The sequence below is a fragment of the Myodes glareolus genome, chromosome 3, assembly GCF_982192425.1.
Source record: "Myodes glareolus chromosome 3, mMyoGla1.1, whole genome shotgun sequence".
Classification (NCBI taxonomy): domain Eukaryota; kingdom Metazoa; phylum Chordata; class Mammalia; order Rodentia; family Cricetidae; genus Myodes; species Myodes glareolus.
Genome location: NC_142028.1, coordinates 51,111,336 through 51,117,391, shown reverse-complemented (window position 1 = coordinate 51,117,391; position 6,056 = coordinate 51,111,336). Strand labels below are relative to the sequence as shown.

At 46.6% G+C, this 6,056-nt stretch overlaps 1 pseudogene; it reads right to left on the bottom strand.

Annotated features, from left to right (window-relative positions):
• Positions 1 to 5,218: 5,218 nt before the first annotated feature.
• LOC146895223 (Nuclear RNase P) lies at positions 5,219 to 5,358 on the bottom strand (annotated as a pseudogene).
• Between the last annotated feature and the right edge of the window lie 698 nt (positions 5,359 to 6,056).

Here is a 6,056-nt window from a genome sequence, read left to right as displayed (position 1 = left end):
TGCACAGGTCACACTGCTCAACCCCATGGTCCCCTTGCAGGACTTTATTTCTTTGGGTAGACAGAAGACTGAAGGACATGAGTAGGGGCTTTCGAATCACGGTCTAGGGTTACAGTGTGGGAAGTTATTTCACCGTCCCATACTCCTTTCACCTCTACCAAGTTGGGAAAGTCGGGGTGTCAGCTAGCTTGGGCCAGGCTTGCCCTAAACATCAGAAGTTAGTGACAAGTAAAATTTACAGCTGGCTCAAGTCAAGCATCCATGCACTCTTGATTCAGGAATGGAGACCGGGAGATCAGCCTGCTTGAGGACACCGCCAGTCTTCTGGTAAAAGAAACAGATTCCAACAGAACTACGTGATGCTGTGAGATCTGCCGCTTGGAAGGAGTGCACATCACTGCCACTCAAGGTTCATAGACGAAAAAGAGTTACATGGTTAAGGCCAAAGCTATGGGCTGGAGAGTCTAATCCATCCCCACAAAGGTGGAGTCGGTGTCTTGAAAAGCAATACAATCTACCATACAAGCATGATTGCTGGGAAGATTAGGGGTGTAGGGAGCACTCTATGAAAAACTAGCTATCATAAAGATTAATGTCGTCTCTGAGTTGAGTTACTTGTCAGGATAAGGGACCTTGCACAAATGGGCCTTTTATGCACAAGCTGTATATATAGATCAAGCCTTTGAACGCACTCACTTTGGGTAGACACCATGTGGGCTGTGTGGTACTGGGAATCAGTAGTCAAGCAGATGAAGTTTATTCAGCTGTAAAATGGAAATAAGAAATGTCTTCCTCCCAGGGCTGTTGTTAAGAGAATCAACATGTCTGAAAAGTCTTTCGCTTTTCCCCTTGTAACCGGGAATTCCCTTCCCCTTGAGTCTGGGCTGACGGGAGCGGCCCACTTGTTCACTAGAGTGTGATAGAAATAATACGTTGGGATTTGAGCAGTCATGTAATAGGCAGTCTTGAAGCATAAGCCCTCTTAGAAGCCGGAAGCTGCCACACGAGCAAGACAGAAACCCCAACCGCAGTCTTCCAGCTGGCTGTGCCAAAGTGCCAGATGTCTAGGTAAAGCCATCGGATGAGCTTGTCGGTGCCACACCAAGCCAGCTGGAGAGACCTTGAGGAACATAAGAATCACCCTGCTGCTGTGACCTCAATGGCGGGTACGCAAAACCAGAATATAAGCAAACAGCTTCTCTAACAGTTGGACGTTAGGACGGTCTACTAGTCAGTAACAGGTAACTAAAACCATGCAAGCCTGAAGTACTTACTGCATCTGACTCCTCACCACCTTAGGGGATGTTACCTCGTGATCTTAGGATAACATCCAGTCTTTTGGAAGTACCTGTGACTCAGAACTGAGAAAAGGATAGTAAAGAAACAGCTTCGGTTAACGGCTTGGCTTTACAGTTTCTTTTCATGCTCTTGAACACAAAGCAAAGGAGAGAAAGACCCTTTTTCCCCGGTGTCTGGAAGGGGACCTGAAAACATGGAATGGGACAGGGCAAGACAGCAGAGACTCCTCCATCTTATATTCTTGCTGAAGCCATTTCAGGTTTAACTAGAATTTGATCTCCTTGATGGAGAATCCCATGGAAAATTACCTAACTCACCCCAGCTAGCCTAATTTAGCTTTTTGAAACTTCCTGCTTGTGCAGAACTCCCTCCAGATAAGGGTTTAGCTTCCCTTAAACTCCTTGTTTGTGCAAACCTCCCCGTGAAGATGCAGAGGAACATACCAGCATGTGGGTTTCTTGCTTTTAAAAGCCTCTTGTTCTAAATGCTCAGGGCTATACTTAGTTCCCAAATACCTGAGTGTAGTCCCAGCCAGCTGGAATAAAGATTTTCAATTGACTATAAACCATGCCAGAGTCGTCAACAGTAACACAGTTAACCCAAGAAAGGTCACAATCCCCGACATATCCTGGGCATAAAAATTCCTAGGCATTTTTAAAAAGTAAAAATTCAATGTCATTTCCTTAAGACTTCAGGTAAAACAAATATAAGTATTACTATCCTATATTGATATGATATTCTGCACCCACTGTATGCCTTTAGGAGACAGTGTATTGTCTAAGAGTCTTGATTGTGAAGTCTAGCCATTTTCCACTTTCGGGAATGAACCAGCAATCAAGTATTACCTGGTGCCACCCCTTTTGTTCTTCCTATTGCTATTGATCTGTTTGTCTTCGTGATATCAAGTTGAACTTTGGTTTGCGGCAGGCTCTTGCATAGCTTGGGCTGGCCTCTCACTTGCTATGTAACTGAAGACAACAGCCTTGGACTTCTGATTTGTCCCCATTGTGCAAGACTCATGAACGTGCGCCACCATGCCCACAGTCTAGACTATGTTAGATAGAAACTGAGGCAGAGTAATGCCACAGGTTCACTCAGCCCCATCCCTTTGTCCTCCGGAAGATTCAGCAATGCTACATTTCCCAGTGTCCCGTGCGGTTAGATGAAGCCATGTGCCAGAGGACCATGGCCAGCGGGATGACAGTTAAGGACACACTTTCCAGGCCAGTCACCCCCCACCTGGCCCTCATCTGAGAGGCAGCCCAGGGAAGGGCGACTGGGGCTGTAAAGGATGAAAGAACTACAAGATAAAAGGAGGCTGGGTCTAAACCAGGGCTGAGCCAGTTCCCACCCCTTATTCCATAGTCAGAGAAGGGCTGGCCCAGGAGGAAGGAGAGGGAAGCCTATTGCATTTCTCCAGCTGCTGACATCTGGCTCATTCACTCTAGCAGAGAGTCTCTTAACAAATGAGAGGATAAGTGACAGAGAAGGAAAAAGGGGTGGGCAGAAAATTGGACTATTTCCAGTCCCCACGACGAGCATGCTGGGTAGTCGTGGTGCCCTAGCCAGGGAGGTCTGTGTCAAGCCCCAGAGGACAGGCAGGAGCACAGAGAGGCCTGTCCAAAGGGCATGAAGCTTGAGTCTTTTATTCTTTCCTTCCCTCCACAGGGAACAGATGGAAGATGCCCAGCATATCATGTACTGCTAGCTCTGGTGACAAGAAGATGAAATTCTATCAGTCATCTGACAGGAGATCTCAGAAGTGACTAATTCAGTCCCTGAGGCCTCTTTAGAAGGATGCTCTCCTTTCCTGGCTACTTGTTCCTCTGCTCAGCCGGGCCCTCGCTCAGCAAGACAGTCAGGTCTACACAGTGTGGGTATGGTGGAGTGACTCAATCCCCACTGAGCTAAGGAAGTGAACGCCATTCATCAGAGTTCTCAGACCCAGTCTTTTGGATGACACTGCTCCAGCGCTGTCCCCGAGAAATCTCTTTGTGCAGCGGCCACTGACTTCTCAGTGACTCTGCTCAATCTCTTTCTCTTATAGATCAGCATCCTGAAGGCTGCTGTCATGCTAGGTAACTCAACCCAAAGTTAACACAACCAAAGCACACACGGGCCACACAGACGTGGATTTGACTCCCAGCTCCAGTATATCTCACTAGCACTATGTCCTGGGCACAGTCTTCCTTTTCATACCAGAGATGCCTTACCAGACTACCCCATAGTCCAGATTGCCAATAAATGAGATATGTCTCATTGGTTTCTAGCCTTATACTTTTGGCAAACATTTCCAATCAATCACCACTCATATTGTTCTATCTGGACTACAGGGGTTGAGGAAAAGACCTTCAAAAGGGCCAGAATATTACCTGCTATTACCATACCTCTTCTTCCTTCAGGATCTCCCTCAATCATCAAAATTGACCTTGTTACACTCCTTCCTGGTGGTGTTAGTATGCCAAAGATATTTGCCACAGAAACAAGCTTGAGATTTCACAGCACCAGAGCTGGGAACTTGGTTGTGAGAACGACATGGCACCTTAACAGCCAAGAAAGAGGAAGCTGTTCTGAGCTCCTTGGCCACGGCGGTCCTCTGTACCCGGCACTGTGAAACAGAAAACCGTTAGCAGCTGCCCAGCAGGACACACCATACTCTGCTTTCACACTTGAAGCACATTGCAAATGAATGACACACACCTCACATCTACCTCCTCAGTCTTACACCTACGGTAGGCATTACTAATCGATCACCATACTCTTCTCCACTGAGCCCAAACACAATAGCAGAAGCCTTTGTCTGCCACATAGCCCACCAGCCACACTGCAGTCATGCAAGCCCAAATGTATTTAGCAAATCCTATGGGTGACCTAACCCCAGAGGGAGGACAAGCAACCAGAAAGGTGAGGAGTAACGAAGACAAGATTCCGAGAACCCATAGCATGGGCACCAATAGAGCACGGATATTCTGATTCTGCAAGGCAGGCCACCAGGCTTGAGATCTCTCTACACAATGTCATTTCTGCGCTCTTTACACATTGTTCTGGTGTCTGTTTCTTCACTATCTCAAGCAGGTTTCCTTGGGAAAGGGGGCAAAACACACAAAGTGGGGAGGTCACTTTAGACCATTCCTGGCAACCTTAGTCAACCCACTAACTAAACGGGGTGTCAGCAGAGCCAGGTACCCAGGACTCATGCCCCTTCTCCACCTGTTGACAAGGCAGTGACAAGTGCACAGGGCATTAAATCTTCCCCAGCAGGGATGTCTGTCTTCCACGATCGGCTGTGAACCAGCTGAAAAGGATGTGTCAAAATGTTTAAGACAGCCTTATATTTAAAAGACCAGGGAATGACCACTTCAATATTTCTGCCAGTTAGCTTTAATGTTTTTCACGAGACTTGGATAAGGCTTATTCCCCATACATACTGGAGCTCTGTTCAACATTTAGAGACATTTCTAATGTTTCTTTCGCCAGTCTCTCTGGCATGACTAAAAGAATCTTTTCTTGCTCTTGGTTTCTGCAAGTAACCCATGCACAGCTAATTTGGTTGCTAAAATGATGCCATTTCAACCATCTCTGTGCTTCAGTTAGACTGTACAAACCTTTTCATAGGAAGGAACTAATCATGTGGCTCCCGTTGCCAACCTTACAGTCTCAATAACAAGGCTGGTCAGATGGACAGCCAAAATGGATCTTTTATGAAAAATATGCTACATCATGAGAGTATCATCTGTCCCTGCTGTTGGGCCGGCGTGTGTCGTTGGTAGCCAGAGAAGGGAATTTATTTAATTGTTTCCAGAACAGGCAATACATAGCCAAGACAAAACTAGTCATACACAGTATAGTTGAAAAACAACGGTTCAATGGCAGATCTCACGTACAGTGAAGTTTCCGCAAGAGATCATGTGTCTGCACTGGCCATGAGTCTGTTCCAAGCTCCAGCGAGGGAGGCATCAGTCCACTCAGGGCCTCTCCTGCCCAGTCTGCCCACGTGTGGAGCCCTGTTCTCTGGGAATTCACCTCCCCGCTCGGGGGGTGGAGGGCCAGGTTTGGGCCGCAGATACATACTCACTCGTAAGTGGTTTTTAAACATATACTCACTCATAAGTGGTTTTTAAAACATAAAACAAAGAAAACCAGCCTTCAAATCACAAACCTAGACAACAGTGAGGAGCCTAAGAGAGACATACATAGATTTACTCTACATGGGAAGTAGAAAAAGACAAGATCTCCTGAGTAAGTTGGGAGCCTGGGGATCATGAGAGAGGCAGGGAGGGGGGCAGAGAAAAATGTATAGCTCAATAAAATCAATTTAAAAAAAGAGATCATGTCTCAAAAAGTAATATGGAGAGAGTCAGAGAGGATGACACCCAGTATCAGCCTCTGGCTTCTACATGCACACACACACACACACACACACACACACACGTGCGCACACACACACACACGCATACAAACATGAACACACATTCACACACACAAAGTACATACATAGACACTCATACACACACACACATACACACACACTGAGAGGGCTGGAGAGCAATTGAGGAGGAGACCCGAATCAACCTCTGACCTCTACACACCTGTGTGTACACAGACACACACAAACACACACATGAACATGAACACATAAACACATATAAACTGCCTAACAGTGAATTTCTCGTATGTATCCCTGTTGTGAGTGGCACAAGATAGCAACACTCTGCTGCTGTTGCAACACCCCAGGCTACCACACAACAAAGGCAGGA